We start from the raw sequence: 15,096 nt of genomic DNA, 5'->3' as shown, positions 1-15,096 counted from the left end.
ATTTATATTTTTAAAGATATAACTTGATAAAAAAATACCCTGAATTGCTTTTCCTACGCAATTTATAAATAAAATGAGAAAATAATCTCTTATGACTAGAAAATCTTATAGTGGGAAATCAGTTAAAAGTGCCTTTCAAATAACTAACTTATCTTTCCAAACAAAAGATAATTTTCCATATTTCTTGAAAACAGATTCAAGGGAGTCTAGAGATTTTTTTCTTTTCTTTTAAATACACTCTTTAAATGCCAAAGGTACCAAGCTTCTAATGATAGGAAGACCAAACTGCATAAAGGTGGTTTGGTATCTCGATCTCTCTTCAAGAAACAACTATTTGTGAGAGGTTTAAACCATATAACAATATAATCTAATCTATGTTTGAAGCAATATTCCAGCACATGCATTTGACAAGATTTCTCATGGCATTACATATATGCTATAGGTGAAAAATAGACAAAAATAGCCCCTAGTTTCAGCAACTTATCCAACTTTAGCAACAATATATCATCCCATTTGAAGCCAATTAATTTTACACTTAAAGTAGTGTACAAATTCAAATGATTTGTTTGGATACTATTATCTCATTGTTCCAAATACACCTGTACCTACGAGAATTTTTCTTTTGTAAGAGTAGTATTACAAATATTATTAAGCCCGTAAACTAAACAACAATAATTAAAAATAAAATATAAAAAATTGGAATTTAATAAATCATTAAAAGGATATTGGTGTTTAAAATATTTTCCTTCTAGAATAGTAAATAAAAAGAGTTTTTTTAGAATGTTTATTTATGAAGGGTTGCTTTTAAGGAGGTCGTTAGTTCTAGTTTCCAGGTGGCCAACCACATTGATTTTCAATCTTTGAACTATTTTTAACGGAAGCTCGTTAGTTCAAGTTTTCAGGTGGCCAATGATTTGGGGTTTGACCCCATACAACCAGGATTTCTTGCAGACCTATTTAGGAAAGAAATTAATGTGGGGGTGAAAGAGAAGACTTTCAGAAGAGATGTATGTAAATCTACCTCCTCAGATTCCAGACATGGGGGGTCTAATATGGATGAAACTGACAGCGAGAAGAGAGTGTATCAAGCTTGGAAAGGAAAAATTAACTTTTCCTTTACTGGGACGTTTAAATTTGGGCTAGATGTGAGGTCAATCGTTTTGACATTCATTCTCATCCTCGTTCCAGCAACAATATTCTGTGTATTTGTTGCAATAAAACTTTTAGACAAGTTTTCACATCATGCAAGAGTATCCATAATGGTCATTGTAGTGGTATTCACAATGTATGTTTTGGTTTTTCTTCTTCTCACATCCAGAAGAGACCCTGGAATACTCCCTCAAAATTCACACCCTCCTAAGCCTGAAGAAGGTTATGATGTTTCCAGTTTCACACCAGAATCAATAGGTGGTTAGACTTCACATCAACGATTACCTCGTACAAAAGATGTGTTTGTGAATCTTTTTTATACTTGTTTTTTCAACAACGTTGATGTGCGTTTATGTATTCTCCTTTTGGTGGGTATATATCAAGAAAATTATGGTAGTAGATGATGTTACAGTCTGCAAAGCTATTGTTGAGCCTCGAACCTGCACCTTCCCATACACCCTCTCAGCCTTCTTTTCCACTCATTTTATCCACCAAGTTGATTAAATAATTGTATTTTAGTTTAAAAACGAGCTTTTGACATGGTTTTCTAACTACGCTGATGACTGTTGTTTGGTTTAGAATTTTGCTCAGACAGCTGCAGAAGCTTCTCAGTTTCTGCAGCCGATACAGGTTTCCTCAGCTGACCCAGGTTTCTGCAGCCAGCACAGGATTCCGCAGCCGTTTTGTCAAACACCATGCTACAGGTGTCCTCTCAGGAAATGAGCCACATGGGCAAGTTACAAGAGTCGAGGACATGGATCGTGTCCCTCCAGATCATCCAGCACGGCCATAAAAGGCCGCGGTCAACCAAGGGGCAAAGGATAGTCAACGGAAGTGTTCAACGGTGGCACGGCTCTGCGTAGCTCTGTTTTTGAGCACGTGAAGCTATGTGGCACAATCCTTAGCCACGAAGACATATTGATAGCGTGAATCCAACAGCCATACCTCTCAGATTTAATAAACATGATGACAGTTACCTAGATCCGGGCTGAAGAGGATTTACGTGTCTCTGGCAGCGTGGTTAATAGCATAGATTTAGTTAATCTGTTTAGCTTTCTTTCCTTATAAATAATGCATCCATGAACGCTGTAAAAGTTAATCTCTGGTGTTAATCTTTTTGGTATTGTAATCCGATACTGTTGTATTTCCCCACTGCACTTTTACGTTGCTGTTTAATATATGAGAAGACTGGTTTAAACTTAAGCTTGTAGTTGTTCGTTGAATCGGTTGAAGTGGCAGAGGGCCCCTGCTTACTGAAGCCTTGTACAGTTGTCTTTTAACTCTTGCATTACTTTTTCCTGTTCATGTATATTAGTTGTACAGTTGTCATTTAAATGCTGCGTTTTATTTCAACATGTATATTAGCTGTACATAACAAAGCTTTTTGATTTCTGTTGATTTACATTTTCATTGCTACTCTTTTATGGTTACAACTGATCAGTGTTTTTGCAGGTGTTCTTAGGCAGCCCGGGGCAATTTTTCACCTTTTCTTTTTATAACTATTGGCATACGAGATCATCTTGTCTTTGTCGCTGACTCTTGTTTTCTGAAGTTTGATTTCCAGTACTGTCATTTCCTTAAGTTGTACATTTATTTTCTGCTCTTAGATATCATGCTATTCATCTGTTAACGGTTCCTTTCCATAATCAAATAACTTTATTAGGAACCAGAATATCACTCATTATAGCTTGATTTAGTTTGCTTTAGATCTCACATTGCTTGACTTGTTCATGACTGTTTCTCACAGGGTAAATTAAGCTGAAAGGCAAAAGGTCAAGAAAGTTAAAATAGTGTGATTAGTCTCTTTTAAGCAGTTTAACTTCTTTTAGATTTCACATTGCTTAATATTTCATGATATCTTTTCACAAGGAAGATTGAGTTGAAGAGTTGAACTAGTGTGGATTAGTTGTTCTTACTTTTAATTGAATTTAGTATAGATTTCACTTTCATTTTCATTCAGCAACAAAGATACTGGGCCAATGTCATAGTTCATTGTTTGATGTCTTTATTTCTTTTGAAGAATTGATTTCATTGTAGTTATTTAAAAGCTTTCTTTCTTTTAAGTTTTGAAAAACCACTTAGAGATCACCATAATCATCCATATTTTACTTGTTTTATCACCTTTTCATCATCTCACATTAGGGAAAGATAAATCCAAAAACAACTTAAAGAAAGAACTAAAAATGACAAAAGACTAAGGAAATGGTTATCTAGTACATATAGTTCACTTCACTTCGTTAGTTTACGAACCCCGGGTTGACATTATAAATAGCAATTTAGATCACACTAAATTGACCAAACATTTTGGCGCCGTTGCCGGGGAAGTGAAATTAGGTAGCCAAATTCTTAAAAAAAAAAACAAGAAAATTTCAAGGAAGGAAAATTGATAACCTCTCAAAGTATGCTCTCCTCTTGCACTTAGTGTGATCTGGAGGAGCTGGAAAAGAGAAAGTTATTGGTTTAATAGTTTCTTGAGTATGCTCTCTTCTTGCACCTAGAGTGACCTGGAAGATCAGAAAGAGAATTATTAGCCCGACTTGAAGAAAAATAAAAAATGACATGCATAGAGCAAGAGATTCTAGGGGAAGGTTTTTAGCTAGAGCCAAGAGTTCGATTTTTACAAGTCCATCTACTTCAAGGAATAGACAAGAGACACCTCCATCATCTCCAACTTACACTCCTAGCCCTAGGATTCCTGGAATTCAAGAGGCAGGAGTCGACTCTCCCACACCTTCCATCGAATCTGAATTAGAAAGAGATCCTTTCTTTCCTTCTACAGAGAGACAAATTGTAATTGAAGAAGTAGAGTCATCTGAAGAAGAAGAGGGAGAAATTCCTTCTCGTTCACCCTTAGTAGAAGAACCAGAAGACTCTGAAGTCTCCAAGGAAACTACCATGACAGAGGAAGGAGCAACTGGATTTGGTAGAGGCAGAGGTAGAGGAGGAGGAGGAGGAGGAAACAATGGAGGAGGTAGAGGTAACATTGGGGGAAATAGGGATGGAGATAACTCATTCGGATTTCCTATAGTCGATGAGGACTCCCAAGCCACAATGAAAAACATCTCACCATCTGTCCTCCCAAACTTCCATGGGTTAAGGAATGAGGACCCTGAAACATTTCTATTTGAGTTTGAAGTCGTGTGTTGAACTTATGATTATTTGGAAGACTCTCAAAAACTCAAACTGTTTCCTTCAACATTGAAAGGAGCAGCCTTGAAATGGTTCATGGGATTACTCACTCAATCCATTAGGTCTTGGAATGATATGAAACAAACATTTTTGGATAGGTACCTGGACTATTGTATGCCCACCAATCACAAGGATGAGGTATTCAAAATGATGCAAAGAGAAGATGAAAACTTGGAGGATTTACTTGAAAGATTTCAATACAACCTGAAAAGAGCAAAAATGAGTAACTTAGATGAGGAGACCTTGAAAGCCCTTCTATTAAAAGCCATTAGAGATGAATGGATAGATATTTTGAACATGATGGGGAAGGGATATATATCTCAACTTTCACTCAATGATATAGCAGAGCTATGTGTCCATCTCTCAAGAGGGAAATCTAAAACTCAAAAAGGGCCTAGAGATCCTTCTCTCATCAGAGCAAATAAATCTGCAACTGGATCAGTAAGTAGGGCTGAGATTGGCAACATGCTTGATGAATTCAAAACTGACATCTTAGGGAGTCTTAGTGAGCAACTGGACACCCTTAAGATTCACAATAAGCAGAAAGCAGAAGCTGAGGCTTTGGCCATCTTTTGCCCAAAGTGTAGGAAGAAACATGCTCTAAGGGAATGTCCCTTGGATGCAAAAGTTGTAGAAACATGTGTAATTTGTTCAGAGAATCATGAGACCAAGGATTGTCCTTCAATTCCTGGCCTCAAAGCTGTCTTTCAAGAAGATCCAAATACAATCGAATCTCTCTGTTTTGTTGCAAGGAGACCTTGGCAGGGGCAACAAAATCAAGGGTTTAGCAACTCTATGAATTTTCAACCCTCACCAAATTGGAATCCTTGGCAATAACCTTGGTCCCAACCTCAAAATCCTTTTCAATCATGGGTACAAGGTATGCAAAATCGTTATGGGAGATTTGCTCAATTTTACCAATATCCTCCATATTTTCAAAACCAACAAGCTCCACAACTTCCAAATCAAAATCCACAACTATCATTGCCATTTCCACAACAACAACCTTCTCAACAGAATCCAAATTCTCAACTCTTGCTTCCATTCCAACAGAAGTCAAATCAACTTCCTTCTCAGCCATTGCCAAACCCCAATAATAAAAACCCTCAAAATGCTTACATGATGGAAGGTCAACAATTTCCTACCTATATGATTGTTCCTCTCAATGAAGTACAACTCAGATCAGGTAGAGTCTTAGATAAGCCTTCTATAAATGCTCCAAAGCAAAGCATATTTGAGGAAGAGTCTCTTGAAGCCAATAAGGGTTCTGAAGCGTCTCTTCAAAACCCAAACACTCAAAAAGAAAAAGAAAAAGAATTAACCCCCACAACTCCCATAGTTGAGCAACCTGCATCTTTATCCACACCTCCTTTTCCTGAAAGATTACAAATTGATAAAGGAGTGGAAAAACAAATTTGGTTTCCTGACTATAATTTTCTAGATGAATTGAAAAATGTCTGTATCAAGATTCCCTTGTTACAAGCCATTAAAGAGATTCCTATTCTAGCAAAAACAATAAAGGAGTTGACTCTTAAAAGACCAGGAAGGAAACCAAGAGATACCAGAAGAATCCACCTGGTAGGAAAAATTGCAGATATCATGATGGGAAAAATTACTATGCAGAAATATGTAGATCCCGGTAGTCCAATTGTCAAAACACATATCAATTGGGTAGAAATACCAAATACTTTGATTGATTTAGGGGCTGCTATAAACATCATGAGTAGACAGACTATGGAACAGCTAAAACTTCCTAACCTTCTTTTTACACCTACTTTATTGCAACTTGCAGATCGATCAATTATTAAACCAAATGGTGTATTAGAAGACATTCCAGTCTCCTTAGACTCTTGGGAATATCCAGTAGATTTCATGATTTTAACTCCCAAGAGTAATCTAGGAGGACATCCTCTTATTTTAGGAAGACCTTGGCTAGCCACAGCTGATGCTTTCATAAGTTGTAGGTCTGGGGATATGTATATTTTTTATGGTAATTCGACAAAGAAGTTCAATCTGTATCCTCCAGCAAAAGCAATTACAGAAATAGGAGATAATGAGTGGGTTGATGATGAAGATACTATACAACCTGTCTTTACCATTTCTGAGATCAGTGAAGATAGTCAAATTATGAATACATTAGAAAACTTTGAACCATCTTCAGAATATGGCCACACACAATTTCAGTTGGATTCTGACATTGAGTGTCTATCATCTAGACAAATGTCTCTTTTCTCTATGGAAGAATTTGGTAGTTCTGCCATTGATATTTTTCCAGGAAAAACATTGAATATCAACAGAAACTTGGAAAAATCACAACAGGAGGAGCTAACCAAAATCTTGCAAAAACATTCTACTGCATTTGCATGGGAGTATACTGATATGAAAGGTATTGATCCTAAGACTTGCATTCATCACATCTACATTGAGGAAAACAGTAAACCAATCAGACAACCTCAAAGAAGGATGAATCCAAACCTTAGGGAGATAGTGAAAGAAGAGCTCCAAAAGTTACTTAATGTAAACTTCATTTACCCCATTTCAGATAGCCGGTGGGTTTCTCCTTTGGTTATAGTACCTAAAAAGAATGGTAAATGGAGGGTTTGCATTGATTACAGGGAATTGAACAAAGCAACTTTGAAGGATCACTTTCCTTTACCCTTTATTGATCAAGTATTAGATACTTTAGCAGGAAAAAAGTATTTCTCATTCTTGGATGGTTTTAGTGGATACAATCAGATTCAGGTAGCACCTGAAGATCAGGACAAGACCACATTTACCTGTCCATGGGGAACTTTTGCTTACCGAGTACTTCCTTTTGGATTATGTAATGCACCCGCAACATTTCAAAGGGCAGTACTAGGAATCTTTTCTGATCTAATTCATGATTGTGTAGAGGTCTATATGGATGATTTTACAGTTTATGGTAATTCATTTGAAGAGGCATTAGAAATTTGGAAAAAGTCCTTATAAGATGTAAAGAAACAAATCTTTCATTAAGTCATGAAAAATGTTTTATGATGTTTACTGAAGGGATTGTTTTAGGACATCATATTTCAGGAGATGGGATTAAAGTTGATAGATCAAAAGTTGAAGTCATCTCCAAGTTACATATTCCAAATTGTCAAAAAGATGTTAGAAGTTTTCTTGGATTTACTGGATATTATAGAAGGTTTATTGAAAACTTCACCAGAATAGCATCTCCACTCTTCAAATTACTTACAAAAGACTGTGAATTCAAGTGGGATCCTGACTGTCAATCTGCATTTGAAACTTTGAAAACAAGAATATCTGAAGCACCCATTTTTAGAGGGCCAAATTGGAAACTTCCTTTCCATATTTCTACAGATGCTTCAGATACAGCTCTAGGAGCTGTGTTGGGTCAAAAGGATTTAGTTCCTTATGCCATTTACTACACTAGTAAAAATTTGACTCCTATTGAGTTAAATTATACTGTGACTGAAAAAGAGTTCTTAGCTGTTGTTCATGCAATCAACAAGTTTAGACACTATATAACTGGCTATGAAACTTTTGTCCATACTGATCATTCTGCAATTAGATATCTCATGAAAAAACCTGTTACTAATGGCAGAGTTACAAGATGGCTTTTACTTTTACAATAATTCAATATTACTGTGTTAGATAGACCAGGGAAACAAAATACAGTAGCTGATTTCTTGTCTAGAATCCAAAATACTAACGAAGATTCTCCTGTAGAGGATAAGTTTCCAGATGAATATTTGTTTGCAGTAACTACTAAAACTCCTTGGTATGCAGATATTGCTAACTATTTGGTTACAAGGAAGCTACCTCCACACTTATTTCCTAATGAGAAAAGGAAAATTATTCAGGAGAGTTCAAATTATTCATGGATTTCTAATGAATTGTTTAAAACAGGGCTAGATTGTGTGATCAGAAGATGTGTTCGGGAAGATGAAATGCCTGACATCCTTAAGGCATGTCATGATGAACCGTGCGGTGGACACTTTGCTGACAAGAGGATGGCCTATAAAATCCTTTCTTTAGGATATTATTGGCCTTCTCTCTTCAAAGATGCAAAACAATATGTTAGAAGGTGTGACAGCTGCCAAAGAGTTGGGAGACCAACTCTTTCAAATGAAATGCCATTACAGCCACAGGTATTCATCGAACCCTTTGAAAAATGGGCTTTAGATTTCATTGGACCTATTAATCCACCATCTAGACAAAAGAAGTATATATTGGTTTGCACTGATTATGTTACTAAATGGGTAGAAGCCAAGGCATTGCCTTCTGCCACTGAAAATTCAGTTGTTCAATTTATTTTTGAGGATATTTTTACTCGTTTTGGTGTCCCAAGAGAAATTGTGACAGATGGGAAGTCAATTTACATCTAACTTGATGGAGAAGCTGATGGAAGAATACAAAATCAAGCATAGAAAATCTACTCCTTACCATCCGCAAGCAAATGGTCAAGTGGAATCTACAAACAAAGTTCTTGAGAGCATCATCACCAAAACTGTTCATCTCCACAGAAGAGATTGGGCAGAAAGGCTTCCTGAAGCCTTATGGGCCTACAGAACTACATGGAGGAACACAACAGGACATTCTCCCTATGAACTTGTTTATGGGAAAGAAGTCTTGCTCCCCATTGAGTTTCAAGATGGCAGTTCAGTTGGGGATGAATCTATCAGAAGCCCAAAAGCACAGAATGGAGCAGCTGAATGAGCTAGATGAAATAGGACAAGATGCAATTTTAAGGACTGATCTAGTTCAGCACCAAAGAACTAAGTGACATGACAGATATATCAAAGAGAGAAAGTTTCAAAAGGGAGATTGGGCGTTACTATTTGATTCCAAGTTTAAAAACTTCAAAGGAAAATTTCAGACTCATTGGCTTGGACCATATGAGATTGACGAAGTCTTTAGCAATGGAGCAGTTCAAATCAAGACTATTGATGAGTTTCAAACTCCTCTCATTGTGAATGGCCACCGATTGAAAATTTATCATAAGCCACTCTCAAAAGAGGACTTTGTCAAAATGTTTCAAGAAAATTCTGCAATGAGGCTGGTGGAGAAGAATCCTTCTCCTCCATCAGCCTAGTCTTTGTTTCTTTCAGTTGAAAAAAAAAAAAAAAAAAATTGTATAAGCCTGAAGGCTGAAAACCAATCATAGATTGGCAGTCTTATACAGAAAATGTAGAGTGAAAATCAGGGGCACCTGACACTCTATATTTTCCAAAAAAAAATCTCTCTCTCTTTCCATCTTCACTCCACTTCACTTGTCATTTCATTTCACCTCCATCTCATTTTCATCTCCATTCCACTTCACTCCACTCCATTTCCATCTCATTCCACTCATTTCATTTCATTCCATCAATAAAAGTCCCTCTTAGGACTATTTTATTGAGTTAGTTCTTCTCTAACTATCTTTGTGTAGTTAAAGGGGTGTTGTCTTAGTTTCCGCAGTTGGAAACCGTTTCCACAGCTAGAACCAGTTTCCGCAGCCAGAAACGATTCTGCAGCCAGCATCACTCTGTTTTCAAAAAAAAAGTCACAGTCAAAGGTTAGTGTCATCATCACCAAGTGTAGCAAAGATATGGGGCATCTTCAAGATCAAAGAACAACCATGGGTCAGAAGCCTTAATCAAGAAATGATAAACTTCCAAAGGTATGATCAAAAATCTCTACCAAATAACAATTCAATGTCATTATTATGCATAGTTATTTAAACCATGGCAAGTTCCACTAAATGCAATGATTTGATTCGACAAGCCCCATACCACTCCTCTTCCACCGACGTCATTTCACACACCCTATTCATTTCTAACGGTTCCATGATCATTCTAAATTTATGAATTGCTCTTCCATTTATTGGCCGTACTTTGAGACGTGACCTACTGAACTACGACTCTCCTTCACCATAATTTCCGCAGTCGTCTGCTGAGACGTGTGCGCAAGACATCCGATTCAAAAGGACTTAGTCGTTATTCTGCCCATTTATCACTTCACTTCCGCATGCGTTCGGTGTTGCACTCGTTACTGTTGCTTACCCTTTACTCCCTCGGTACTCATACCATTCTCTGTTCTCCATTCCTGCTGCATCCACTACAGTTTGCTCCAAACCCTGGCTCCAGTCACCACATACATCCTGAACTCCGATTACGGCTACTCCAGTTACCCTAAGAATCCCGTAATCAGCCCATTTTTTCCTGAACCTTCATACGCAGTAGAATTCTCAGTCGGAATTTAAAGTCGAGAATAGGAAAACTACTAAGAGCTGAACTGGAGGGACCAAAGTATCTGGAGGGTTATCCTCAAACGAAGGAGTCGTTGAAGAAAGCAAGGTGGCTGAGATTCATTCAAAAGTTCACTGGCTATAATAAAGAAGTGACTAAAGCTTTTGCCAGGTCCTTTAATGGACAAACAGTGGAGGTTGGTGACTTGAAATTTACAGTGACCGAGGCCACAATAGCAGCTGCAACAAGTCTCCCACAAGAAGGCGAAAGGTGGTTCAAAAACAGAAGTGTGGACGATCAAGGATGGAAAATCATGCTCAAAAACCCAGGTATGGATACCTCTGTATTTACCAAAGGAATCCCTGTCCATGCAATAAAAGAAGAATGGTCCACTCTGTTATTACTTGTCCAGAAATTTATCACATGCGAGGGTCGTTTTGGTACCATGTACATGTATCATGCCAGGATAATGATGAATTTCATGGAAGGTTGTACCCTTAACTTGCCTTATTTTCTGTTATCAAGCTTGAAGAAAATGAGCTCTACTGTTCAAAAACACGTAGGTAGTATTGAATCCCATCTTTATCATCACGGGTTCATAAAAATCCTTATTGAAGATCAGTTGAAAAACACTAAGGATACTTGGGAAAAGTTTTTGACAAGAAATCACTTCCAAGAACTGACTGAAGCCTCTGCAAGCAGTTCCCCAAAAATTCCAAAGAGAAGTAGGAGGAAAGAAAAGAATATTACAGCCCAAGACTCTCCTACAGTAGACACTCAGGAAACTGTTCAGAAAGAAGAAGAGAAGGGAACTAAAAACAAGAAACAGAAGAAGGACAAAGGCAAGATAACCATTCAAGAAACCTATCCATCCCCTGAACAATCCATAGAAGAAGATTATCAACCTCTGTTAGAGAGGTTAATAGATCTTCAAGCTGCTGCCATAACCAAGAAAAAGCAAAGAGGAAAATAGACTGCACAAGAGAAGAGTACTAGTTCCTACCTAAGAAGGAGCACAAGGCTAAAAGGGAAGGGGAATAAAACCAAAGAAAAACAGTCTCATTTTATTGATTTAGATAAAGAGACACTTGAGAAATCTCCAACTCAACCAAGTATTGAGCCAAGTCCTCCACGTGAGGAAAGCCCTTTTCGGCCGGAAAGAGAAAGCAGCCCTCCTTCACCAGAATTTGAGTTCAGGCCGAGAAAAACACCTGAGGTAGATTCCATCCAGCAAGAAGCATATAACTACCTAGAGTCCTTGGAACAATCAGCTGCAGGACCAAGCACCACCTTGCCACTTGATGCACAAGTACAGTCTTTAAAACAGGAAGTGTTTGAATTGGAAGTCTTAAATAGGCACATCAAACAAGAAAACGAAGCACTCAAAGAGCAGAGTAAGGTAGACAAGATTGTCCATGATAACACTATGCTCCATTTAGGACTGTGGCAGAAGAAGAACAGGAAGCTGAAGAAAAAGTGTAAAAAGTTGAGCAGGGCATTGATTAATCTTAAGTTCAAGTGTCTAGTCAGGAAACCAAGGACCATTTTAGCATCAAAGAGAAAGAGAAGAGGGCTAGATGTTCTTGCAGAAGCCTCAGAGCATATGGATTGAGGGAAAATAACTAAGTTTTGGTTGCATGAGGACATGCAACACCTTCACAGTGGGGGTATGTTGAGCCTCGAACCTGCACCTTCCCATACACCCTCTCAGCCTTCTTTTCCACTCATTTTATCCACCAAGTTGATTAAATCATTGTATTTTAGTTTAAAAACGAGCTTTTGACATAGTTTTCTAACTACGCTGATGACTGTTGTTTGGTTTAGAATTTTGCTCAGACAGCTGCGGAAGCTTCTCAATTTCCGCAGCCGATACAGGTTTCCGCAGCTGACCCAGGTTTCTGCAGCCATCACAGGATTCCGTAGCCGTTTTGTCAAACACCATGCTACAGGTGTCCTCTCAGGAAATGAGCCACATGGGCAAGTTACAAGAGTCGAGGACATGGATGGTGTCCCTCCAGATCATCCAGCACGGCCATAAAAGGCCGCGGTCAACCAAGGGGCAAAGGATAGTCAACGGAAGCGTTCAGCAGTGGCACGGCTCTGCGTAGCTCTGTTTTTGAGCACGTGAAGCTACGTGGCACAATCCTTAGCCACGAAGACATCCTAATAGCATGAATCCAACAGCCATACCTCTCAGATTTAATAAACATGATGACAGTTACCTAGATCCGGGCTGAAGAGGATTTACGTGTCTCTGGCAGCGTGGTTAATAGCATAGATTTAGTTAATCTGTTTAGCTTTCTTTCCTTATAAATAATGCGTCCATGAACGCTGTAAAAGTTAATCTCTGGTGTTAATATTTTTGGTATTGTAATCCGATACTGTTGTATTTCCCCACTGCACTTTTACGTTGTTGTTTAATATATGAGAAGACTGGTTTAAACTTAAGCTTGTAGCTGTTCGTTGAATCGTTTGAAGTGGCAGAGGGCCCCTGCTTACTGAAGCCTTGTACAGTTGTCTTTTAACTCTTGCATTACCTTTTCCTGTTCATGTATATTAGCTGTACAGTTGTCGTTTAAATGTTGTGTTTTATTTCAACATGTATATTAGCTGTACATAACAAAGCTTTTTGATTTCTGTTGATTTACATTTTCATTGCTGCTCTTTTATGGTTACAACTGATCAGTGTTTTTGCAGGTGTTCTTAGGCAGCCCGGGGCAATTTTTCACCTTTTCTTTTTATAACTATTGGCATACGAGATAATCTTGTCTTTGTTGCTGACTCTTGTTTTCTGAAGTTTGATTTCCAGTACTGTCATTTCCTTAAGTTGTACATTTATTTTCTGCTCTTAGATATCATGCTATTCATCTGTTAACGGTTCCTTTCCATAATCAAATAACTTTATTAGGAACCAGAATATCACTCATTATAGCTTGATTTAGTTTGCTTTAGATCTCACATTGCTTGACTTGTTCATGACTGTTTCTCACAGGGTAAATTAAGCTGAAAGGCAAAAGGTCAAGAAAGTTAAAATAGTGTGATTAGTCTCTTTTAAGCAGTTTAACTTCTTTTAGATTTCACATTGCTTAATATTTCATGATATCTTTTCACAAGGAAGATTGAGTTGAAGAGTTGAACTAGTGTGGATTAGTTGTTCTTACTTTTAATTGAATTTAGTATAGATTTCACTTTCATTTTCATTCAGCAACAAAGATATTGGGCCGATGTCATAGTTCATTGTTTGATGTCTTTATTTCTTTTGAAGAATTGATTTCATTGCAGTTATTTAAAAGCTTTCTTTCTTTTAAGTTTTGAAAAACCACTTAGAGATCACCATAATCATCCATATTTTACTTGTTTTATCACCTTTTCATCATCTCACATTAGGGAAAGATAAATCCAAAAACAACTTAAAAAAAGAACTAAAAACGACAAAAGACTAAGGAAATGGTTATCTAGTACATATAGTACCCTTCACTTCGTCAGTTTACGAACCCCGGGTTGACATTATAAATAGCAATTTAGATCACACTAAATTGACCAAACAGCTATGCCAAAATCACATGCATCAATTCTGCTCATACTATACACATTCTTTTCTGTTTGGTTTGTTGGTGGAATTACACTATTTCATCTCTATCTGATCAATAAAAATCATACTACATAGGAGAATTTCAGATATTGGTATGATAGAAGAGAAAATCCTTACAACAAAGGAGTAATACATAATTTCAAAGAAATATGTTTTACAAAAATTCGACTATTGAAGGATAATTTTTGAGCCAATTTATAAAATTATTCTACACTCCAAGATACTTCTGCTCCTCCTTCAGGGGGGGACTTTCTCAGTCCTAACATGGGAAAAGGAGGAATTGACCTTAAAGTAGGTAATAAGCCTTCATGGCCAACTATTGGTGTTGAAGCATTGGCATATTTTGAAGCACATGAAAGCAATGGTGGATTAGAAAACAAATATGGTTATGAGGACTCTTTTCCTCATTCAAGTTGTACACTTACTGTGGAAAGTGCAGAGGGAAGAGGTGGAATACATCTGAATCATTTTAGTTGGGGCCGTAAGAGTGGGAGATGGTAAATAACACTATATATTCTTGCCTTGGCTACTGGAGTAGTGAAGCTAATTGAGTTAGTGGAGACATCACTCCTCAGGAAATCGATGATTTCTAGCAAGTTGACATGTTTAAAAAATGCATGTTGTAGACAACTATATTGATGCAGGAGCATCTCGACTTAGCCAACAATGTGAAGGTTTGTTCACATGTTGTGGCTAAAAGAGTGAATTTCACTGACCTGAGTGGTCGAAATTCAGTTTTAATTGAGAGGATTAGATCTCTCGAAAATGATCTATAATTCATTATTGTAATAGTTAGGAAATTGTCTTATTTTAGATTGAAGGATAAGTTGTTAGCGTAGGTGTGTAATGGAGCTCGAAAGAAGAGATTTGATTGTTAGATTGTTTAAAATAGAGCTTATGTTGTTCGTACAATTAGAGTAGGATTCGACTCATAAAAAGGAAAAAATGTAA

General features: G+C 37.3%; 1 pseudogene; it reads left to right on the top strand.

The window, feature by feature from the left end:
* Positions 1 to 1,005: 1,005 nt before the first annotated feature.
* On the top strand, positions 1,006 to 14,738 carry LOC149243352 (putative protein S-acyltransferase 7 pseudogene; annotated as a pseudogene).
* The last annotated feature ends 358 nt before the right edge of the window (positions 14,739 to 15,096 follow it).

Source organism: Pinus tabuliformis, chromosome 8 (assembly GCF_031772625.1).
Source record: "Pinus tabuliformis cultivar Carrire ecotype Pingquan chromosome 8, CPIR1, whole genome shotgun sequence".
Taxonomy (NCBI): Eukaryota; Viridiplantae; Streptophyta; class Pinopsida; order Pinales; family Pinaceae; genus Pinus; species Pinus tabuliformis.
Note: the sequence above shows the minus strand (reverse complement) of the source record. Positions and strands in the feature narration are given on the sequence as shown.